This window comes from Meles meles, chromosome 9 (genome assembly GCF_922984935.1).
Source record: "Meles meles chromosome 9, mMelMel3.1 paternal haplotype, whole genome shotgun sequence".
Classification (NCBI taxonomy): Eukaryota; Metazoa; Chordata; class Mammalia; order Carnivora; family Mustelidae; genus Meles; species Meles meles.
The window spans coordinates 88,515,645-88,528,278 of NC_060074.1; the positions used below are offsets into that span (position 1 = coordinate 88,515,645).

The 12,634-nt window shown below is 37.0% G+C and overlaps 1 protein-coding gene across 1 annotated transcript in view; it reads right to left on the bottom strand.

The window, feature by feature from the left end:
* Positions 1-12,634, bottom strand: part of ARHGAP15 (Rho GTPase activating protein 15) — a 610,173-nt gene that overhangs the window by 533,386 nt on the left and 64,153 nt on the right. The gene's annotated exons all lie outside the window — the stretch shown is intronic.

Sequence of the window (12,634 nt, forward strand, 5' to 3'; positions counted from 1 at the left end):
TTATGCCTGTTTCAGTCAAAAAGTATAATAGACGTGACACTACATGACATAATATTAGAGCATAAAAATGTCATGTACTTCCTCCCTGTTCTCTTAGAACCCTCACATTTGGAAAATATTCACCATGTTGGGATGAAGCCCAAATCATCTCACACAGAGGGATCACAGAGAGAGACCTCATAGGTTTTCTGGCTAAGAGATTAACTGAGGTTCTAGCAGACAGCTAGTTATCAACTGCCAATCATACGAGTATAGATACTTTCTGATGGTTCCCTCTACTGGCCACTGAGTCAAACTTCCAGTCCCAGTAGAAGCCTCAAACTGTCTAGTAGAGACAAGCTATTCCTGCTATGTCCTATTTGAATTTTTGACCAGATTCTGTAAAACATAAATAAAAAGTCATTGTCTTATACCTCTACATTTCAGGATGATTTGCTATGGAACAAAATATTTAATGTTGAAACACCTTGTGTTTATGATATGATGTGAGCTCAGCTTTTTCAGAGTCAATACTCTATCAATTTTCATGTCCTCTTCTACAAATATATTTACATACACAATAATCAATGGATTAGTGTTTTTGGAACAAAATTTTTAAAGTGCCTATTATTGTCTCTGCCAAAGAAGCATCATAAGCTGATTCTATAATAAAACAAAAAGAGAAAAAGAAGGAATTTATAATGAAATATTGTGTTGTTTGATAATTTAAAACAGAAGCTCTAATTAATCATAGTATTTTACTGAACAGGAATTTTCCAGTATTTTACATGAAGGGGGAACAGGGTAAGGTGGAAGACACAGGAGGCAGGAAAAGAAAGAAAGAGAGAGAAAGAGAGACGGCAGGATGAGTGTGAGGTATTAAAGAATAAAGCAGGTCTGAAAAGAACTTTGGATGCCCTTGACTCTGGTTACTGGCACATGTAACTGACTGAAGGGATTAAATCAAATCCTTTTCAAGTTTTGAGAGAATTGTATTACCAAAGAAACGAGAAGCCTGGCCTCAAAAACCTGTGACTCTATACAACCCTTGAACCCCATATTTGCTCCACAAAACCACATTGTGAAGGCAGTACAACCTCCCAGGGAGCCATTCTCTTCCAAGTTCACTTTCAATGTGGCCAGTGGGGGATGATGGGGAAGGAAGAGCCTCAAGAAAGGAGAGCCAGAAACCTTGGAGAACAAGGGGCATGGGGAATTATCCTGGAAAGGAGAACCAGGAGAGCCAGGAATTGACTCTGCTGCCAGGGCAGAGGTCTCACAGGGCCTGCCCAGCAAGGCTTAATAATCATTTGGGTCAAGTGACGGTTGGTTCCGTTTATTTCCTTTACAAATGAGAGAGTGTTTGCAGTTATCAAGTTCTCATTCTACCGTTGTCTATTGGATGTGATGGAAAAAACAGAAGAGAGAACTCATTTTTCAAGTTCTAAACCTCTAACCCCCTGGAGAGAAATCGGTGTGAGGGAGAAAGTTATTTCTCTCCTGTTATTCTGCTATTGGAGTTTGATGTAGTAACTGCATGGGACTTTGGGTCATCTTCTTTGGGGAGGCAGAGAGATGTATTTGTAAGTGTTGGAAGACAGGTGCAAACTGATCTATGGCGAAGGGATGAAGGGACTGTGGCAGACCCTGATGCCTGCTCAACAAAATGTTGTCCTTTCTCCAGGGCATATATCAAGAACTGCATTTCTCAGCCTGCCTTGCAGTTAGGAGTGGCCACATGGCTAGTTCAGACCAATGGGATACGAGGAGACTCAAGGAGAAGCTTTCCCCATTCAAAGCTATTAACCAGTGAGTGTTTCCCCTCTACATTCCCTCCTTCCTCAAGTACTGGCTGGGAGTGCACACAGAGAAAGGCCCCGCAGGAGGCTGAAGATGTGAGATGGAAGAAGACTCGGAATCACCAATGTGCAGAAAAACCAAACATTTTGTTTAATTCAGTAAACTTTTTATTTTGGAATAATCTTATACTTAGAGCAAAGTTGTAGCAAGCACAGAGAGTTCCTATAGAAAATTTCCTTCTGACTGTTTTGTAATGAGAAATAAATTTCTATTTCTTGAAGCCATTGTGTATTTTAGAGAATTTTACAGCTGCTAGTATTACCCTAAATAAAACAATCATAGTTGATCTTAATTCATGTTGAAATGAAGGCATATGTGTGTATGTGTGTGTATTTATATATATATATATATTCACATATATATACTGGGTATTTAAACCTTTTAAGGAACTAGGAATTTATTTTGTACTGTTAGACATTTGGAACTTACTTCTCTTAACTATTAGTTATTAAAACAGGCTTTACTATCTTCACTGAAAATTTAATATATATGTCTTACATTCAATTTACAAGAATAGAATAATTCTGGAATTTTTTTTTTTCTTGTTTCATTTCTTTGAATCTTGTTGGATTTTCAGTCTTGGGTTAAAAATCACTCTCCCAGCATATAAAATGCCTCAGGCTTTAAATGTTAGAGAAAGAAGTATCAAGTAATGTCTCCACAGCATTGATGAATAAGCACCTGGGCATTCACTTGTGTCCATCTTACCATCCCTTCTATGGCCAAACCATGCCTTCCTTTGTCTTATCATTACTAGATTTTGATGGTGTATTGGCCCACCACCAGCCTTTAAATAGTCTCTTCTTGTCAGTATAGAAAGTTTTCCTATTAAGCAATATTTTAAAATGCATTAGGTATATATTACCAGAGGCACAACAGATGATTTTAACTGATGAATGTTTTCATTATCATGTACACAATCTAAAGGTTTAGCAGAAAAACTTAAAACACAAAGCCATTCGTTAGTGGTATGAATACATTCGCCATTAAAATAGAGTATAAATAATGTAATTAAATAAGTACTATGTAGTGTGCAAGATGAGGGAAAAAAACGCACAAACACAGTAAGTGAATGACTGAAATTTGGGAAACAAATTTTTTAAAGATTTATTTATTTATTATTTATTTTAGAGAGGGAGAAGGAGGGCTCATGCACGTGTAGCTGCAGAGGGGAGGGGTGGAGGGGCAGAGTGAGAGAAAGTCTCAAGCAAGCTCCACACTAGAGCTGAGCCTGACTGGGGGTGTGGGGAGCTCCATCTCACTACCCTGAGATCACTATCCAAGCCATAACAAAAAGTTGGACATGCAACCGACTGTGCCACCGAGGCATCCCAGGGAAACAAATTTTAATGAGAAGAAATCAGAACAGAAATGACCAGTTACTGAACACATGTTTATTTCACCCTTAAAGGGAACTATTGGGTCCATGGTATAAATAAGAATTTAAATTGAGAAATGGCACAGTGTTACTGTCTGTTAACATGTACTCAGTGCTTATTATTTGCCAGGCACTGTTCTAAGTATTTTGCATATATTAACATACTTAATTCTCACTCCTTTTTCATAAACGTAGAAACACAAATACAGACAGTTTAAGTAACTTTGAAGATCCAGAGCTAGTAAAAGTCATGGGTGATATTTCTTTTTTTTTTTTTAAAGATTTATTCACTTATTTATTTGACAGAGAGAGATCACAAGTAGGCAGAGAGGCAGGCAGAGAGAGAAGGGGAAGCAGGCTCTCTGCTGAGCAGAGATTCCCACTGCAGGGCTTGATCCCAAGAACCTGAAATCATGACCTGAGCCGAAGGCAGAGGCTTTAACCCACTGAGTCACCCAAGAGCCCCAGCATGGGTGATATTTAATCAGAATCTAAACCTTCAACTATTGTACTTTATTGTTTCGCCAGCAATATAATGTATATGCATAAAGGCAGTCATTACATTCTTGGGGAACTCCAAAGTTGAGATTATCTGCATGCATAAGGGGTTAGTTCTAAAAAAGAAGTTTGAGTCAAACTTATAAATTTGTACACATTTACACAGGAATCTAGAAATCAGGTTTCAAATCTGTTATGAATTATCTTAATTTTCCTTTAGGGAAAGTAATATTGCTGATTATTCCTAAATCAATAAGCTAGCCAATCTATCATGTTCAACCAAGTTATGGAGATGCAAGAAAAAAGAGAACTTTCATAACCTGTCTTTGCTTTAATGCTCTTCTCACTTAAGCATTAGGCACAGAAATGTGTTATCATCCCAAATCAGATTACCCTGAGACTTATGATTTAGGAAATTCTGAATCCAAATTTGCTTAGTTGTGTTACATGGATATCAAGAAAATTTAAGATATATCAAGAGAGCTGTCTTTATGTGATTTACTTAATTGAAATAATAATTATAAAGAACACCTGAGGTCAATCAAAACTTCCTGAGGTAAGTTTGAAGGGAACAGAGGCTCTCCTAAGCCATACGTAGTATAAAATAACAGAAAATCTTACAGTATTTGTACATGCTTCTCTATCAATAATTTATTAGTAGTATTTGAAAATTTTGCAAATTATCACAGGACACTTTCTTGAGACATCAGATGTCTTTATGAACCATTCATTTAGCCAGTAAACACTGCATGTTTAGTACAGTTATATGCCAGTAGTTTCTAATAGTAGATGTTAAAAATATACATGTTTGTTGTATTTGTTCATCTTACTAAATATCTCTAATACTAGTATTTCAAGAAGAGTACTTCATTTCTGGACAATCCTAATTTTTCCTCAATGTATCTGATATTAAAAACCTATGCTTTACTCTACAAATTACTTCTGGGTAAGTTTCAGAATGCTAGCAATTGTGGGCTCCATTGTTCAGCCTCAGGTCCTTTTCACTTTTTCAGCAATTCTTAACTAATCACTGAATTTGGAAAACTTGAATAGCAATAATAATATTAGCAGTAGCTTGATACAACATTATTTTGATACATTATTTTCTCTGTGATTTACAGAATCATTTCTTCTGAGGAAGGCTAAAAACGGTTTTTACGATGTATGTTCGCTTTCTCTCTTGCTTCCAAATACTCTGAAATAGTGTACACATCCTTCCTCTAAACATAAGTGGACATGTATGTATATCTACCACATATTTAAGTGTCCACAGCCTGATTTTTTGCAAGTTTGTACACTCTTAAATTATGATATTTTGATTTCAGTATGATTTTATAGCTCTCATTTGAGAATTTTATGAACTGGTAATTTTCAATTTACTTCCAGTATTTTGTAAAAAGAGACCTTAGCCATTTAAAGTGTATCTGGCCTATTTACTAAGAATGTTACTTCACAGTTTCTTTTGAGGGGGATAGGGTTGTATCTTTACTGTTTTCTTATCACAGTGTACTGTATCTTAAGAAATTTGAGCTTTAACAATAAATACGTGAGTTGTTGTTCTCTTCCTTCGAAGAGAAGGAAAAGTCAGCCCGCATCTTTCTGCAATGATGTGATCTTCCTCTTGAATTATTATGTTCAGTAAATGGGAATGATTTGTAGATATCATTGGGAAAAAAATCTTGAAATACAAATGACTTCTGCTTGGATTTTTTTGGAAATCAGTATCAGATGAATATATCACTGAACTACTTTTAGATCAGATCTATGTGTTTCTCCTTCTTTGTTTCCACCTACCACTCTCTCCACTCCTTCTCTGTCCCTTCTCAGGTATGTTAGCTTTGTAATTGGGCAAAGCAAAGTTAGAAGCATAAAGTACTGAGAGTGTGCAATGCATATTTTCCTTTAAATTCCTTTTTGTTCTTATTATACATCATAATTAAGTTTTCCAGATATATTTTCCTCCAAAAAGAAAAAAATTAAAAAGTCATTTTTTGAAGTGTTTTCATTTTTTTCCTCCATTTCTTTTTCATTTTAATCCATTTAAAGAACATGAAACTGATGGGTGGGACTAGTGCTTGGTACGAAGTAAAAATAACAGAATTTGGGCATATTATTTTCCTGGTATAGGAAGGTCTACTATGAAAGTTATACATAAACATGAAACATTCCACATAGCTCTGATTTTAAATAGATTACCATTTTTGATGAAAGTTTATATCTTGTGGCTTAGAGTCGAAATAAAAATCACTTGAATAAAAACATTAGTTAACTCCAGCGTTTTCACAGACATGTACATTTTCTGAGGCATACCTCCCATTAGCAACCTCCCTGGATACTTGGATAAAAAGCAGAAATAAATCTGTAGTTAAGTTTAGTTTTTATCTTCATGGTGTCTCAAAAGTTTCCCCCACCCTGACTGGGGGCTGTATCCAAATTTTTATGTTCAAATCTTCATTTGTTTTGCCAAATTTGTTTTCTTAAAGCTATGACAATCAGAAATTAAGAAAAGTTGGTGGAACTTTTATTTATTTATTTTTTGGGGGAATGTGGAAACATGGCCAATATTTCTTGTACTCACAACGGTTTGGTTGTTTAGATATAATAAGCATCGACCTAAAAGATGGCTGTGTTTTTTAAATCATGTGTATGTGGTAGGTAACTGCTTTTTTGGGGGAAAAAAGAAAGTTAATATATGAGGATATCATTTTATCATGCATTTAATCTTCTATTTTTATCTATCTGTGGACACATGTCAATTCACACATGTAAAATCATAATTATTCATCCACTAACTGTATGTATTTTTCATAAGTCTCCATAGAAGGTAATGACATCCTCGATAGAGAAACCAAATTCTTCTTTTTTGCTCCTTATTGAGATACCACAGGCATGCTGATTCACTGTTAAGATGGCCTTCTCCCTCTCGCCTGTGACATCATTCAGTTACCACAGTGGACATCCATAAGCAAATGCCCCCTTTTTTTCTTTGTTTGGCTCTTCCATAAGCCTTTTTGGCTATAAATAGTCAGAAATCTGACACTCTCCCTTATCTCTATCATCTCCTGCAGAAAATTAAAGGGAAGGATTCAAAAACCTTCTGGAGGACATATTAAAGTTTTTCAGCATTTTTTTTTTTAATTTGTTGAATAGTCCTTGGTCAACATCTGGGACATCAGTGGTGCTCACCAGACTTTCAATCCTGAGCTAAGTCTAGCTGAGTTAAATTCAGCTTTAACCACATTTTCTTATCTCCCAGATAGCCAAAGAGAAGCAATTGTTGGAATGGTTTAACTTCTTAATATTCCTCCCTGGCTTTATTTAGTCCCAAACACATGTGTTCCTCCAAGAAGAAAACCAAACTGCCTCACACCTTCTTGCTTAAATAAAAATTAGTTATATACCATGCACATGGCCTCATTTATTGCTACATGCTGTTTCCTTTAGTTCTCTCATTTCTTTTTTCATGCTTTCGGTAGAATGTTCCTCTCCAAGAATTTTCTCAGTTGAGAAGTGTCATTCATACAGTCCTTAGACGCACTACTATTTTAGCCTTTTCGAACATGCTCTTGAGATAAAAACTACCAGAACCAAGAAACATAGCCATACCTGCATAACATAATTTTCTACATTTTTCCAGGCAAAGTACTTTTATATGTTGTCTTAGTTTTTAGTTTTACTTTTTTCTCTGCATGTTCCTTCTTATTTAGACATGAATTTCCAAGTTGATATAATGAGAAACTGTGCTAAAATAGACACATAAACATTTTATTCTACTCATAATACTATTATTGGTATTAAATCTAAAGCATTATATACTTTGTTAGAGCCATAGCTAAAGTTACTATTGCCAGCAAATAATACAGCTTGCTTACTACCTCCTTTACCCTCCGTAACAGTTACTACTCTGTTGATTTAAAAAAAAAAAAAAGGAAGACTAGAACACTTGGGCCAAACTGACATTTTCTCCACAACTGCAAGTCATATGTAATCTTTTAAATAAAAAGATCCAAGACAGCAGAAAACAATACCAAGAAAACTATCTCATAAACACCTCAAAACAAAACAAACTAGTAAATGAACAATTACTGAGGCCCCCGAATGGTCAAAACAGTCCATCTATTTTAGCCAGATTAAACAAATCATTGTCAAATCACCATTTGACTATGTTGGGCAGAAACAACCTATATCTAGTTTTACAATGTTGAACTGTCTAAAAACTAAACAAATTAGAGTCAGGTTTTATTTTCAGTCTCAAATAAAGTCTTTCATTGCCCCGACGTGCTTAAGTTGAAATACTGAGTTTACTTTTTACTTTTTCAGGTGTATGTTCAATCACTGAAGAAGAAATTCTGTCATTGGAAAGTAATCCACCATATGTCAGGTTTGATCCATGATATGTAAAGTTTGACAAGGATATTTACCCACGGTTTGATTTCTATAGTCTGCTGACACGTTTCCTCAGACATCATTATTTCTTAGTACTAAGCTGGACATGTACTAACTCACTGAAAATGCTCTGCCTGTGTGGAAGGTCACTTCTACAAGCATTGTGGGAGGCAAGGCTTTAATGACTATGCCACTCTTTCAAGATTTAACAGATTTTTGGTCAAATATCTAAAATATGCACATGAAGGCGCTCGGCGGCTTTAGTCTATATCTAATAAGTGTATCTTTCCGATTTCCTTTCTTTATGCATTCTTTGAGGTTTTCAGAGACCCCAAACTCACCTTCTGCTGCCGAAAAAAGCAGATTTAGTTCTGAAGGTTAATCCAACTCAGCAGGATTGAAGGATGGCACTTTTCCTTGGTCGTAAGTATGTTGGCTCAGGCCAGACAGCTGTTAGGACATTCTCCTCTGGGAATCGTGCCCTCAACACCCACCGTTGATGCACATACATGGTCTACTGGCTGCCGACTTCCGTGCCCATCTGCTCAAATGGCATGATGCCCACTCACAAGTTGGCTGGATCCTTGCCCTTAGTGTGTAGATGCCAGGCAATGATGGGTTTAGATGGGCAGCCTGCATAATACTACAAGTGACAATTTTTTTTCTTTCTCCCTCTACAATATCTGTCCTCGGTGCCTTCTCTGAAAGTGCAACTCGCGTTTCTCCACCTTTGCTTTTACCTGTGGACACCCACGGCCTTCCACAGGTAGGGGTCCAAACAGACCCGACCTGCCATCCACTGTGAGATGAAAGAGAGGAGAGAATCCACAGAGCCCCACATGACAAGTTCTAACACTGAAATGGGTTGGATTGTGAAAATTCCAACCACCTGGAGTCTGTCAGAAGAAATTTAGCACGGGTGTAAGTACAGCAGACCTCTCTCTCACAGATAGCAATGGCACCAGGAAATAGTTGAAGTTAGAGCCCCTCTTGCCTGTCACAGCCCCAGCACAGATCACTTGCCTCGCGCCTCGCGTTGAAAGGCACATATAATAGTAAATGAAATAAATCAGGCAAAAAGAACAAGCCTAACAGGAACACGATTTATATGCTCGGTGGGGGCAACGGGGCAAGCTATGATATTCAGACCTCAAAAATAACCCTGACTGGAGGTCCTAATGGAAAGAGAAAGAAACAAAAATAGCATCTCTCTTTCCGACCTACAGCAAACCCGTAGAGAGGAATAGATTGGCATAGGAGGTTGTGACTTTAATGATCCAAAGCATATGAATGCTTGTTAGCAGACAGCAGACAGACATAAGTAAGAACAACAGTAATGGCTGCATCTGCATATTCTGGCCTCTGGCACTCAAACCAATCAGGCAGCATTGGAGAGCAGCGCCTGAAGGTATGTTAAAGCCGAGCTTTCCTTGTGTGTTTATTTAAGGGTGATTGAATTCAGGGTGTTGTCAGTCTGCCTTGGAGAATGGTTATCCAATGTGTAGGCATGATCTTTCTCCCTGAATATGCTCTGTTGACTGAGTTAGTTATGTGTGACTACTTGCCCTGTCCTAGTCTTTATGCAGTGCCAAAATCCTCCAGTCCAAGTTCCAAAGGAACAGGGCCTAAAAACTTTTGGCTCCAGAATCAAATTAGGCTTCTCTGCTTCCCAAGCCAGAAATGCATAAATACCCAATGGCCAAAACCAAAGAATTTGACATTGTGGAATGAATAGAGCTGTCATATACCACTAAAGTGTGGAAATATCTACTGTTTGAAGTCAAGACTGGTTCAACATCTTCAGTAATCAGAACAGACTTCTTTGGACACCTTCATGGGTTAGTCTGGCTTTTGAGTGAGAATGTTTCTGGCAAGCTACTCATTCCAGATATCAGAAATGCAAGAACATACGGTTTATAAGAAAAAATCTGCCATTTTTTGGTATCAAAAAAATTCTCAAAGGCAGCACATTTTCATAAAAGACAAATCCCTCATACTGTTTTCCTGATTGACCTTGCAGTTAGCACCACTCGTTTCGATGTATATACTTTAAAAAGAACTAATCAAAGAAGAGGTAAGTTGGTATACTTGGAAAAAAAAAATGTTTATGTGAAACTCAATTTGGAATTATCTGGGGGGGAGTTTCTCGTGAAAATAGACAAAGAATAGGTATAATCATCCAAGACTCCTCAATCTGATTACTCTGCTATAACTGTCAGAGTTCCCAGAGCAAATCATTTTCCTCATGATTTATCACGCCTTGAGGGTGTAACAGTAAAGAATTACATACTACTAATTTATTGAAAATGAAGAAAAGCAGATGTCCTGTCTAGGGAATCTTGAGAGTAAGGATCATGTTTTACTCAACTTTAAATTCACCAAATTTAGCATAGTACGGAATACATATTATGGGATCGCCCATTTCAAACTTCATATTGCATCTCCTTATACATGTGACCTATTATTTCATTCCATTCACCCAAAGCTTCAATAGCCTATAATGTCTTGTTTTAAAGTTATCTTGTTGGAAACATATCCATCATTCTTTTCAAAAGTCAGTGGTCCTTTCCAGATAAGCTCTTATAATTTCTCATAGGGGATTTGTCATCTTTCCTTACTGAAATAAGGTCAAATTTTCAAAATGATTCCCTCATTAGACTAAAATTGAAATAACTGATACTGTTGATAATAGTTTCCTGATCTATGTAGTATATATGATGCTTGAGGATTAGTTTCCTTTTCTACAGGGAGAAACTGAGAAGTTACATAGCTGTAGTTAGGTGAAGATATAGGTAGATAGATACAGTTTTGCTTTTAAAGAGCATCACATAATTATGTAGATCATTATTCTGAATGGTTCTATGTTCTGTTATCACTGACCTTCTGGGTAAATTACTTTATTTCCTGGTGCCTCTATTCCCTCAACTGCAAAAATATTGCATAGCATAGTACTTATTCCGTATAGTATTACATTAGAAATTTAAAAAAATGAATACATATACCGTTTCAACCCTGTGGTAAGTCCTCATCATTATAATCTCTCCTATACCAATAGTATCATTCCTCTCCCAGTAGTCCTTTTGTTAAGTGGATCATATTAAGCTAATGTACTAATAACATTTTCAATGATTCTAGAAACTCTTTCAAAACAACTTGTTTCTTGGGGTGTCTGTGTGGCACAGTCGGTTAAGCATCTGATTCGTGGTTTCAGCTCAGATTGTGATCTCAGGACTGTGAAATTGAGCCCCGAGTTAGGTTCAGTGCTCAACATGGAGTCTATTGTGGATTCCCTCTCCCTCTGCCTCTCCCACTCGTGTGCTCACTCTCCCTCTCTCTCTCTCTCTCTCTAGAATAAAAAAATCCTTCCCAAAAAAGTGATTTGTTTCTCTACTTTAAGAAATTCCAGCCATTTCCTTCTAGGATACATTGAAAGCATTTTGTTAGAAAAACCTTTAAACGCTCAAGGAGATGGGGCTATACTGGGCATACACACCAGGAGGTGACTGCCTCGGTGTCATTTTAGAATTCTTACTGCAATCCTACCTCTGGCTCTCAACAAATCATGTCCTGCAAGCAAAATATATCATCTCCTCCCATGACTCCAAAGAGTCTCACTCCATCATAGCATCTCAAAGTCCAAAGTCTCATCATCTAAATGTAAATTCCAATCTCCCATTGCTCAAAGACCAAAAATCAAGTCACCTAAATCCAGTTTTGAAGGAAGTTGAACTTGACTGAGATCAACCATTAAGAAAGAAGGCAGGAACCAAATAATTCGGTTCTACAGCTAGTGGTCTTTACTTTATTTTGTTTAAAGATTTTACTTAGTTTTTTGAGAGAGAGCGTGTGAGAGAGAGGACAAGCAGGAGGATCCTGAGAGGGAGAAGGAGAAGCATGCTCCCAACTGAACAGCAAGCCCAAGTGGAGCTCATTCCCGGGCTCTGGGATCATGACCTGAGCTGAAGGCAGGCACTTAACTGACTGAGCCACCCAGGGTCCCCTCTAGCCAGTGATGTTTAACAAGTACTGTGCAATATCCATGCTATGAAGTAGTTATGATTATTGCCTTCATTGCATAGATGATAAATCCAAGGATAGTGAGAAAAGACTGTAAATTAGTAAGAATGAGAAGCTGTTGCTTAACCCAGATTCATCTCATTCAAAAATTCATGCATTCTGACTCCAAAGATTTTAAATGCTGAAGCTACTGGCCCTTGATATAGATGCTCAACGAATGCTTGTTTTTGCACTACTCGCAGATTAAAATACGCAGTAATGTTTACCACACTTTCCCTTAATTATTTTATACCTAAGTTCCTATTTTCTATATTCATCATATTTCAGATAAGGAATCTTTATAATCCTCTTGAACGTTATCTGAGAAGAAATAATGATAGCAATGTTTGGAATATGAGGAAGATGAGTAGACTAAAGGTGTATCCACTTTACTACTATATCCATTCAAAAATAGTACTACAGATTTGTATTTGGTGAATCCTAGAACTGGGAAATGTTCTAGGTGCCATACCATAC